A 12,258-nucleotide genomic window follows, 5' to 3' on the forward strand; every position below is an offset into this window, starting at 1 on the left:
TTTTGGGAGATATTCAAAGTTGAAAAGAAAAGATAAAAATGCCTCCTCACACTTGCTTGCTTGCTTGCTTGCTGCCTGTCTGTCTGTCTGTCTGTCTGTCTGTCTGTCTGCCTGCTGGCCTCTCTCACTCTGTGTGTGCGCCTTTATTTACAGTGTATACTTTAAAGGTGCTGCTCGCATTTCCACCCAAATGCACTGAAACTTCCGCCAAGGAGAAAAAGCTCCCCAACAAATCTTCAGCAAATTGCCGGCTCTGCAAATTAAGTCACCACCATCGGGGTGACGTCGTTCTCAAAAGAAGAGGGTGAGCTGCACGTGAACCACAGCGAGCACCACACCGCTAAGGTAGGACTTGTTGACTCTCTGACGGGGGCAGAGGTGAATTTAGCGCCTTCACACGAGTGAGCGGCCTGGTGGCTTGGTCAATGTGGCCGACCCGCCCCCCCTGACAAAAGCACGTTCTGGGAACGGGGACTGGAGGGCGGCCGGCCGGCGCACTGCGCTGTCTGTCAGCTGTGTGTAAGGTGGGATGACTGGCTCTGGAGGGTGGGCGGGCTTCCACCGTGGCTAGTGTGCCTGGATGGATCGGGGATGGGGGGTTTGTGGACTTGTCACCAGCCAGGTTTACAGCTGAGGAGGAGAGGCGGCTGGCTGGGTGGCTGGTGGAGGGGCAAGGCAAGGCCAGGTGAGCATGAGCAGAGTTTTGTGTTGCCTCTCGCGCGTCTGCAAGTCTTCAGCAATTGATTGGATGAGGAAGAGCCAGTGGTTGTGGTGTATTTGGACTTTCAAAAATCCCACACAAGAGATTAGTGTGCAAAATTCGAGCACGTGGTATTGGGGGTAGGGTGTTGACACGGATAAAGAACTGGTTGGCAGACAGGAAGCAAAGAGTAGGAATTAACGGGTCCTCCTCAGAATGGCAGGCAGTGACTAGTGGGGCGCCACAAGGCTCAGTGCTGGCACCCCAGTTATTTGATATATATATTAACCATTTAGACGAGGGAATTAAATGCAACATGTCCGAGTTTGCGGGTGATCTGCAAGGAGGATGCTATGAGGCTGCAGGGTGATTTGGATAGGTTGGGCGAATGGGCAGATGCAATATAATGTGGATAAATGTGAGGTTATCCACTTTGGTGGCAAGAACAGGAAGGCAGATTGTTACCTGAATGGTGTCAGTTTCAGAGAAGGGGAGGTGCAACGGACCTGGGTGTGCTTGTACATCAGTCACTGAAGGTAAGCATGCAGGTACAGCATGTTGTACCTCGTGGTCCGGTACCTGTTGTACCTTTGGTGACTCTGGAAGGACCACAAGTACACTTGTGTAAAAAGGTTACATTGCTGGAGCTCAACTCCAGGCTGTTTATTCCGTGGCCACCTGCATCCAGAGTGCCCGCCTAATCACACCCATCACTTATATACACAGCCAGACAAAGTAGTTCTTGGATACACAAAGTAGTCCCAGCAATATCACAACATCCCCCTTTGTCTTATATATTACAACATCCCCCTTGTCTCATATAAAATTGTTTTCTTTACCATTCGAGGGCTAAAATATATTTAACAAACAAAACCAAAACACCATTGCTATTTGCAAACAAAACCAATTACACAACTAAACACAATTAAACACAATTGCTTTTTTCGCCATCATGGTGGTCTCTCCTCTGCGGAATTTCACTCATCGCCGGGTGGTCACTCATCTCCGGGTGGTCACTCATCTCCGGGTGGTCACTCATCTCCAGGTGGTCACTCCACAGATATATACATTTATACAAAAGCATCAAATATAATACATTAAGCTTTCATTACACAGATCACTACACAGGTCATTAAACACAAAATATTCATTTTGTTCCATATCTTCCCCTCAAGAAGACGTGCTGTGTAGATCAAATGTAGTGTAGGCTCTAGATGCTCCACCACCATGATTTGCCTGCCACTACTGGCCTCCCACTGCTGGGCTGGCACTGCTGGGCTCCCACTGCTGGGCTGACACTGCTGGGCTGACACTGCTGGGCTGACACTGCTGGGCTGGCACTGCTGGGCTGGCACTGCTGGGCTGGCACTGCTGGGCTGGCACTGCTGGGCTCCCACTGCTGGGCTCCCACTGCTGAGCTGGCACTGCTGGGCTGGCACTGCTGGGCTGGCACTGCTGGGCTGGCACTGCTGGGCTGGCATTGCTGGGCTCCCACTGCTGGGCTCCCACTGCTGGGCTCCCACTGCTGGGCTCCCACTGCTGGGCTCCCACTGCTGGGCTCCCACTGCTGGGCTCCCACTGCTGGGCTCCCACTGCTGGGCTCCCACTGCTGGGCTGGCACTGCTGGGCTCCCACTGCTGTAATCGCGGTGCGATCGCGCCTCCGCTGCAGTGCGCTCTGGCCCCGCCCACAGGTGCTCCCCGGCAGCTGTCGCTCATCTTTTCGAACGCGCTGCCGCTGGCCCCGCCCACAGGTGCTCCCCGGCTCCGCCCACAGGTGCTCCCGGCAGCTGCCGCGCAATTCCAACGCGCTGCCGCTGCCTCGGGCCCAGGGCCGTCCCGACTCTACGGTCGACGCGCCTGGGTGAGTATTTAGTGCCTCGGCCTTACCGGCCGCCGCACATCCGCGGGTGGTCTTCCCCGGTCACCGCACATCTCCGTGTGTTTTTTAAAAAAAAAATATTTTTTTAAAAATATTTTTTATTTTTGAAAAGCATATGTACAGATAGAAATAAGAAAAAACACATTTGTTACAAAGTTCTTACATAGCTTCAATTTTAAATTTTTGAAGAGAGAAAGTAAAAATAAAAATAAAAAACTATAAACTTGGGGAGAGAGAATAAGAGGGTTAAAAAAAAAAAGGGATCTAACAATAAAAATTAAAGGGAGTAGATCCGGGAGACAATAACCACAGTTGTACATCCAACCCCTAACTCAAGTTTCAACTTTTAATTTAAATTTTTTATTTTAGTCCTGTGCCAAACACATTTACTTTTCTAAAAATTCAATAAATGGTGACCATATTTTTAAAAACAACTCAGGTTTGTCGATTAAGGCAAACCTTATTTTTTCCAAATGCAGGGTCTCTGTCATTTCCGTAGTCCACATTTTAATTGTGGGGGTTATTGGTTTTTTCCAAAATTTAAGTATTAATTTTTTCGCAGTTATTAGACTGTAATCAAGAAAATGTACCTGACTTACTGTAAAATTTGTAGTATGTTCTGATAATCCTAATATAATTAATTTTTGGTCCATATCTAATTTTTTATTAATAACTTTAGAAACTATTTTAAAAATCTCCAACCAGAAGTTTTGCATTTTTATACAAGTTACGAAAATATGAGTTAAATTAGCTTCTTGAAATTGACATTTATCACAAATAGGAGAGATACTAGGAAAAATCCTATTTAATTTCGTCTTCGAATAATGTAATCTATGTATTATTTTAAATTGTATTAAGGAATGTCTAGTATTCAATGAACATTGATGTATATGTTGTAAGCTTTCATCCCATATATCTTGCATTATAAATTGATTCAATTCGTCCTCCTATAAGATTCTGATGACGGAATGTCAGTGTCAAGGAGAGTATTGTAAATAAAGGATATTAATTTATTTGAATTATAATGTCGATTCAGGCATACATCAAGTGTTTCTGGACCTCTAAACTTATATTCTTGCATGTGTGATTTTACATAATCTCTAAGTTGTAAATATCTAAAATAATTATTAACATGTAATCCGTACTTCTGCTGTAAATCCTGAAAAGAAAGAAAAGTTCCCTTATGATAAAGATCTCCCACCCTTTTAATTCCATAACTTTTCCATTGAGCAAAGCCTCTATCTAAGACAGACGGTTTAAAAGAGGGATTATTCGCAATAGGAAGGAAAACAGATAATTTACTCAATTTTAACGTAAGCTTTAATTGTTTCCAGGTACGGATAACACTGTGTATAATGGGATTACCTCCATATGTTTTTTTATTTAAATTTATTGGAGCTAAGAGATCGGACCAATATCGAATGGTAAACAATCCTCTTTCTCCATCTTTAACCAATCCGGTTGTTGATCAGAATCATCCAACCAGCAGGTTATATTTTTAATATTAACCGCCCAATAATAAAATAAAAAATTAGGTAAAGCAATTCCTCCATTAATTTTAGACTTAGATAGATGTCTTTTATTTATTCTATGAGTCTTGTAGTCCCAAATAAAATTAGTAACAATTGAATCAATTTAAAAAAAAAACTTTTTTGGAAGATAGATCGGAATTGCTTGAAATAAGTATAGTAGCTGTGGAAGAAAGATCATCTTTATAGCATTACTACGACCAACTAATGATATAGGAAGTGTTTTCCAAAATTGGATATTTCTGTGTAATTTAGTGAGTAAAGGAGGAAAATTTAATTTAAATAAAGAAGTATATTTCCTAGTCACGTAAATTCCAAGATATTTAAACTTTTCATAGGCAATTTTAAAAGGAAATTGTTGAAGTATGGCCGGATTATGCTCCATTATTGGCATAATTTCACTTTTATACCAGTTAATTCTATAACCTGAAAATGAACCAAATTGAGTTATGAGATTTAATAAATTCGGAAAGCTAATTTCTGGCTTTGTAATATATATTAATACATCATCCGCATATAAAGAAATTTTATTGGTTGTATGTTTAGTGTTATAGCCATGAATATCTGAATTTGATCTAATACTCTCAGCAAGTGGTTCTATAATATGGGCAAATAGAAGCGGTGATAGTGGACATCCTTGCCTACAACCCCTAGCTAAATGAAATTTAGATGACAGCATTTGATTAGTTAATATTCCAGCTGTTGGGGATGTATATAAAAGTTTCACCCATGAACAAAAATTTTCACCTAGTTGAAATTTTTCCATCACTGAGAAAAGATAGGGCCATTCTACTTGATCAAATGCTTTTTCAGCATCTAGCGAGATGATTGCTAAATCTTCATTTAATAGTCTATTTGAATAAATTATATTAAACAAGCGTCTCAAGTTGAAAAATGAATATCGTTTGGCTATAAAGCCTGATTGATCGGGGTGTATCAATTTATCTATAACTAGACTTAATCTCTGAGCTAAGATTTTCGCTAATATCTTCTGATCAGTATTTAAAAGAGCTATCGCCCTATACGAACCAGGATCTTCAGAATCCTTATCTATTTTAGGAATGAGGATTATTGTTGATTCAGTCAGAGTTTGTGGTAATCTCTGTTGTTTAAAGGCGTGACTATATACAGTTTGCAAACGTGGAGAGATCAAATCACTGAATTTTTTATAAAATTCATTATTTAAGCTGTCAGGGCCAGGAGTCTTCCCATTTTTCATGGATTTAATGGTCTCTTCAACGTCTTTCATAGTTATTTCTGCGCCCAGTAAATTTCTATCACTCGCATTCAAACCAGGAAGGTTGCATTCCTGCAAAAAGTTTTGCATCTGCGCAGAAGTATCTGTTATTTTTGATGAATATAATGACTGATAAAATTGCAAAAATCTCTGATTAATATCCTTAGGTAGTTTAAGCAAATCTCCATTTTCTGATCTAATTTTATGAATTGTAGAATCATCTTCTAATTTACGGAGTTGACGTGGTTCTGTGGTTTGTCTCCAAATTCAAAATGTTTTTGTTTAGTATATTGAAAAAGCCTTAAAATATGAGCTGAGAGGATATAATTTTACTTATATTTGAGAGCTGCAATTTTATTATGTATTTCAATAGAGGGAGCGATGGCATTTGTTATGTCTAACTGTTTTATCTGACTTTCTAGGTCATGTTGTTCAGCTCGCTTCTTCTTATTTTGAGACGCTTGAAAAGCAATAATACATTCTCTCACAAACGCTTTAAATGTTTCCCAAAGCAGGGACGCAGGTGTTTCAGGAAGGTCATTTGCGTAAAAAAAAGTCTCAAATTGCGATTTAAGATAGTCATAACATGCTTTTTCATTTAAGATTTGCGGATTAAATCTCCAATTAGTCTGTTTCCCCGTTACTCCTTGGAGTTTTACCCTAAATGTTAAAGGGGCATGATCGGATATAATAATATTATGATATTTTGAATTATACGTATAAGGAATAAGTTTGGAGTCCACCAAAAAATAGTCAATTCTTGAATAAGTTTTATGCACAGGTGAATAAAATGAATACTCTCGGCCTGAAGGATTATCAATCCTCCAAACATCTTTTATATTTGCACTATTTATATAAGAGTTTAATAATTCACACGACTTGGATTTTATTTTCCTTTGAGTTGAAGATCTATCCAAATAAGGATCTAATGTACAATTTAAATCTCCTCCAATTATCAAGTTATATTGCCCAAATTCTGGAATGGTATTAAATATTTTTTTAAAAAATAACGGATTATCAAAATTTGGTGCATAGACATTCACCAATATCAATTTTGTAGAATATAGTTCCCCCACTAATATAACATATCTACCTTCAGTGTCGACTATAGAAGAAGTATGTATAAATGGTATACCCTTACGAATTAAAATAGCAACACCTCTTGATTTAAAGGGAAACGATGAGTGAAATACTTTATCAATCCATTTGCCTTTCAGTCTATTATGTGCTACATTTTTTAGATGAGTTTCCTGAAGGAACATTATGTCTGCATCAATAGATTTTAAATGTGAAAGTACTTTACCTCTTTTAATTGGTTCATTAACACCCTTGACATTCCAACTACAAAATGTAATACCTTTACCCCCTGTTTTCCTAATAGAATCTTGCATCTTAACCGATAAATAGTCTATAATAAAGCAAATGGTCTGGCACCCGGACTACAACATTTTTCTTGAATGAAGGGTGGATGATCTTTTGTACAACGTAGAGTGTTTCCCGGAAATATCTCCCAAAAGTATATAATTTCTGAAAAATGACATGATAATAAAAGTTAAATCTAAAAAAAAAATCAATATATAAAAGGTTAAAAGAGTGCAGGAAAGAAGAAGAAACAACTAAAACTACAACTACAATTAGTGCAGTGAGTGTTAGCCACCCTAAGGTGACAAAAAATCTAAGGACTTCCGTGAGATGTAAAAAAAAATTAATACTAGCTCCGTTTTTTAACAAAATTATTGTTTTTTTTGTTTTTTTTTAAAAAGAGAGATAAACGGGGCAGGCCCGAAACTAATTAGTCTATAATAACTCGATTTTTCTATCTGAGATGTATTAATTAAGTATTCAAAGTAAAGTTTACATAAACCAAATATTACTTATACTTCTTGTTAGTAATGATTAATAAAAATATATATGTTTTTTAATTAATAGTAATTAGTTACGGTTAATATTCGTATAGTATATACACTAAACTTAAATCTTTGAGTTTTAATATTTTTAAAGTCCAATCAGATGTCTGCCAATTAAGATAGCCGTGAAATCATAATCAGGCCTTCAGCGACCTTTCGATCTCCCGAGCAAATTCCAGTGCTTTATTATGGTCAGTAAAAAAGGATTCATTTTGATTGTAGGTCACTCGAAGTTTTGCTGGATACAACATACCAAATCTGAGCGCTGGGATCTTCCTGAGAATAGATCTTGTCTCATTAAATAGTGCTCTTTTCTTAACCACCTCAAAGGGGTAATCTCTGAAGATGCGAATCTCATCGCCTTGGTATGATAAAGCTCTGTTACTAGCAATTCTTGACAGCATATCTTCTAAAACGTGAGCATTATGCACCCTCAGAATCAAATGCCTTGGAGGCGCATTAGCACCTGGCCGTGCTCTCAGTGCTCTATGGGCTCGATCCAACAAGGGCTTTGAATCCATTTTCAAAACTTCTTGTAATAACTCAGCAGTAAAATCACGAACGTTTTTATCTTTTTCTTTGCCTTCTTTAACTCCAAGGATTCTTAAATTTTGTCGTTTTGAATGACCCTCTAGGTCAGTACATTTTTCGGTTAATCTCATCAATAAATCAGAAAAACGCTGAGTTTCTGACAGTACTACTTTTGTAGTTTCAGCACTCGTCTCGGCTAAAGTTTCCAACTCACCTATAGCCTCATCATGTTGTTCTATTGACGCCGTGATGTGGTTCACCTTACTGGAAAAATCAGAATCCAACTTTTGTAACTTGGAGGTTACTTCCTCCATGTGTTCATTCATAATTACACACATTTCAGCCTTTGATTTTGCCAACTGATCCTTAATAGTAGATAGTATTTCCCCCTTCATACCTTTAAGTGATACTAATTCAGCTTTCATCTCTTGTAATTCAACTGTCATATTTGCCACTTGAGACTTCATACCTGAAAGCTCCTCACCAACAACGCTGCGAAATTCTTCCAAACCAATTTTTTTAGGCTGTGGATTCCGGGTTGTTCGTTTGGCAATTTCTTCCTGAGTCGACGCTGAGGTTTGAGCTGTAGCAGAGGCTTCCATCTGTCTTGATTCTTCTTCTTCCACGGGTCTTGTTTTACCCGTTCCTTTTTTAACGGTTTTTAACGGGGGGGTGCGACTTGTCGACATTTACTATTAAAGTCGCGATCTGATGACGTCACCCACCCTTCGTTGAAAATTGCCGGTAAGTTGCAACGGGCCCGACCCGTTCCTCTCTTCTTAGATCGAAATGTTCACGGAGCTAGTTTGACGTGCGACTTGCTCAGTCCATAACGCACCGCCCCCAGACTGACATATGATGAAAGAATGGGTTGACTGGGCTTGTATTCGCTTGTATTCGCTGGAATTTAGATGGATGAGAGGGGATCTTCTAGAAACATATAAAATTCTTAAGGGATTGGACAGGCTAGATGCAGGAACAGCATTCCCCATGTTGGGGGAGAACTAGGGGTCACAGTTTAAGAATAAGGGGTAGGCCATTTAACACTGAGATGAGGAAAATCTTTTTCACCCAGAGAGTTGTGAATCTGTGGAATTCCCTGCCACAGAAGGCAGTGGAGGCCAATTCACTGGATGTTTTCAAGGGAGAGTTCGATTTAGCTCTTTGGGCTGAGGGAAACAAGGGATATGGGGAATAAGCCGGAACGGGGTCCTGATTTTGGATGATCAGCCATGATCATATTGAATGGCGGTGTTGGCTCGATGGGCCGAATGGCCTACATCTAGGTTTCGGGGGAGGGAGGGGAGCGAGAGGAGCGAGAGAAAACCGTCCCGAGTCGCAAGGAATGCTACTGAAAACCACGGTGGGGGGTGTTGTGTTTGCCAGAATTTGCAGCTGAAGATGAGATGAGATGGAGCCGTTCACACCTTTTTTTCCCCCCTGTGTCATCACCATGGCTCAGTGGCTGTGCTTCCCTTGGAGAGGCTGCCTTGCCTGTATTTGTGAGATGCAGGCGGGCTCTGTTTGCACAGGGCCTCCCCTCAGAGGGCTCACTCTTATTTGAAACACTTCAATTTGTGCTCGCCGCATGCATGCGATCAGGACCCACCCCAACACAACCCATTGGATTGTCCAATTTGAGGTCAAAACTCAACAGCCCGCCTTCGTCTCTCTTCCCTCCCATTGGCAAGCACAATTTATTTCAAGGGGGCTAGAATACAAAAACAGAGATGTAACGCTGAGGCTCTGTGAGGCGCTGGTCAGGCTGCATTCGGAGCATTGTGAGCAATTTTAGGCACCATATCTGACAAAGGATGTGCTGGCTCTGCAGAGGGTCCAGAGGAGGTTTACAAGAATGATCCTAGGAATTAGTAGCTTAACCAATGATGGGTGTTTGTGGGCACTGGGCCTGTACCCTCTGGAGTTCAGAAGGACGAGGGAGGACCTCATTGCAACTTAGCGAATAGTGAAAGGCTTGGATAGAGTGGATGTGGAGCGGACGTTTCCACTCGTGGGAGAGCCTCGGACGAGAGGCCATACCTCAGAATCAAAGGAAGGAGATGAGGAGGAATTTCTTCAGACATCGGGCGGTGAATCTGTGAAATTCTTTGCCGCAGAAATCAATGAATATTTTTAAGGCAGAGATAGATTGATTCTCGATTAGTACGGGACAGATCAGCCACAATGGAATGGCGGAGTAGACTTGATGGGCCGAATGGCCTAATTCTGCTCCTATCACTGTGTCCCACCTGGATGTGCACCACTATCTTTTGCTCACTATCTCCCGCCCCTTCGTCCAACCCCCTACCCGACCACTTCCACCTATATTCCTTCCTGCGGCCTCACATTTCACCGCTAACCCGCGGCGCCCCCTCGCCTCTTTATTTCAGGGCCCTTTTGGCTTCCAACTCGGTCGAAACATCCACCTTGTCCAGAGGCGCTGGCCGAGCCCCGTTGAGTCACTGCAGCGCTTTGTGTGTGTTTTGTGTACGACCAGCAGCATCTGTAGTTCCTTGTGTCCAGAGGAAACGATCGCCCCCGTTCAACGGCCCCGCGGGTCCCCAGACATCTGGCCGCTAATAAACAACGGGAGACTTTTGGTCACCCTTTTTCTTCAGCTTAGTTTGTTATGGTCGCGTGTCGCTGAACGGCCCTCGAGGGGCCGAGTGGCCTGCTCCCACGGGTACGCGCCAGGTGGCCCCTAACCCCCCGTCGCTGGAGAAACACGGCCGCAAGAAACGTCGTCGCTCGCTCGCTCGCTGCCGAGTGGGCAAATAAGTGGTCGGTGCAGCCCGCCTCCCTCCCTCCCTCCCTCCCTCCCTCCCTCCCTTCTTTCCGCGGCAGCCGGCCTTGTGCTTGTGCCCGTGATGTGGCCGCAGGCAAGCACCGGCCTCTCCCGTCTGATTGGAGGGATTACAAGAGTTTCACATGTTCAGGGCAAAGTTTGAGGGAAAGTGGGGGGGTGGAGGCAGAGCGTGCGGGCCGGGGGGAGAAACGCCACCAGACGGCGGCGAGGGAGGCCTTTGCAAGTCCTCATTCTGGTTGTGAAGCGGGGGAGCGGGCGGGATGTGAAAGGGTGCGCGCAGTTGTGGGTATCGCTTCTCGGCCTTTTGGCTAAGATCAAGTGTAGTATCTGTTCTTATCAGTTTAATATCTGATACGTCCCTTATCTAGGGACCATATATTAAATTGATTTTTGGAACAGGGAGATGGAATAGGGGCTTGCTCCGTCCACTCCACGCATCGACCTGGTATTGCAGTGTCTCTGGGAACGGTGCACTTCCCTTTTGGGAGATATTCAAAGTTGAAAAGAAAAGATAAAAATGCCTCCTCACACTTGCTTGCTTGCTGCGTGTCTGTCTGTCTGCCTGTCTGTCTGTCTGCCTGCTGACCCCTCTCACTCTGTGTGTGCGCCTTCCTTTATTTCCAGTGTATACTTTAAAGGTGCTGCTCGCATTTCCACCCAAATGCACTGAAACTTCCGCCAAGGAGAAAAAGCTCCCCAACAAATCTTCAGCAAATTGCCGGCTCTGCAAATTAAGTCACCACCATCGATCGGGGTGACGTCATTCTCAAGAGAAGAGGGTGAGCTGCACGTGAACCACAGCGAGCACCACACCGCTAAGGTAGGACTGGTTGACTCTCTGACGGGAGCAGAGGTGAATTTAGCGCCTTCACACGAGTGAGCGGCCTGGTGGCTTGGTCAATGTGGCCGACAAAAGCACGTTCTGGGAACGGGGACGGGAGGGCGGCCGGCCGGCGCACTGCGCTGTCTGTCAGCTGTGTGTAAGGTGTCTGCAGGGGTGGGATGACTGGCTCTGGAGGGTGACAATAGACAATAGGTGCAGGAGTAGGCCATTCAGCCCTTCGAGCCAGCACCGCCATTCAATGCGATCATGGCTGATCACTCTCAATCAGTACCCCGTTCCTGCCTTCTCCCCATACCCCCTCACTCCGCTATCCTTAAGAGCTCTATCCAGCTCTCTCTTGAAAGCATCCAACGAACTGGCCTCCACTGCCTTCTGAGGCAGAGAATTCCACACCTTCACCACCCTCTGACTGAAAAAGTTCTTCCTCATCTCCGTTCTAAATGGCCTACCCCTTATTCTTAAACTGTGGCCCCGCCGTGGCTAGTGTGCCTGGATGGGTCGGGGATGGGGGGTTTGTGGACTTGTCACCAGCCAGGTTTACGGCTGAGGAGGAGAGGCGGCTGGCTGGGTGGCTGGTGGAGGGTAAAGGGCAAGGCCAGGTGAGCATGAGCAGAGTTTTGTGTTGCCTCTCGCGCGTCTGCAAGTCTTCAGCAATTGATTGGATGAGGAAGAGCCAGTGGTTGTGGTGTATTTGGACTTTCAAAAATCCCACACAAGAGATTAGTGTGCAAAATTCGAGCACGTGGTATTGGGGGTAGGGTGTTGACACGGATAAAGAACTGGTTGGCAGACAGGAAGCAAAGAGTAGGAATTAACGGGTCCT

The 12,258-nt window shown here is 43.4% G+C and overlaps 1 non-coding gene across 1 annotated transcript; it reads left to right on the forward strand.

Annotated features, from left to right (window-relative positions):
• The first annotated feature begins 10,879 nt into the window (after nucleotides 1-10,879).
• LOC144611639 (U2 spliceosomal RNA) lies at nucleotides 10,880-11,070 on the forward strand. The gene has a single exon (XR_013549557.1). It is a non-coding gene; the product is annotated as a U2 spliceosomal RNA (small nuclear RNA).
• The last annotated feature ends 1,188 nt before the right edge of the window (nucleotides 11,071-12,258 follow it).

This window comes from Rhinoraja longicauda, chromosome 40 (assembly GCF_053455715.1).
Source record: "Rhinoraja longicauda isolate Sanriku21f chromosome 40, sRhiLon1.1, whole genome shotgun sequence".
In the NCBI taxonomy this organism is placed as follows: domain Eukaryota; kingdom Metazoa; phylum Chordata; class Chondrichthyes; order Rajiformes; family Arhynchobatidae; genus Rhinoraja; species Rhinoraja longicauda.